A 415-nucleotide genomic window follows, 5' to 3' on the forward strand; every position below is an offset into this window, starting at 1 on the left:
CAAATATATATAGTCCCCTGGGCTTGTTAGAATAGCTTATTCTACAACAACTAAATATAGAGACAAAATACAGATTTTTTACAACGCATTAATTCAGCTGCAGCATAATCCCGACACTGGAAAAGGAAAATCATGTGAGGTTTCTGTGTGAAACCGATAATCCACCTGTAGCAGTTAGTTTGCCCTCTAGTGGTTTCCCTGGATTTGCAGACAGGCTACACCGCAACCAGCAACAGAGAACTTGCAAACACACACACTCAACAACGTGTAGGACCAAGGCTGCACGAACATCGGCCGTGCGCAGTAGATCACTTGCTAGGTGTCACGTTGACTCGCTGGGAAAGGAATAGGAAAGTACAGACCGACGTTTGTGTTGGTCTGTCATCTCGTTCACGATAAAAAAAGACGTTTGCAG

This window comes from Oncorhynchus kisutch, linkage group LG9, assembly GCF_002021735.2.
Source record: "Oncorhynchus kisutch isolate 150728-3 linkage group LG9, Okis_V2, whole genome shotgun sequence".
In the NCBI taxonomy this organism is placed as follows: Eukaryota; Metazoa; Chordata; class Actinopteri; order Salmoniformes; family Salmonidae; genus Oncorhynchus; species Oncorhynchus kisutch.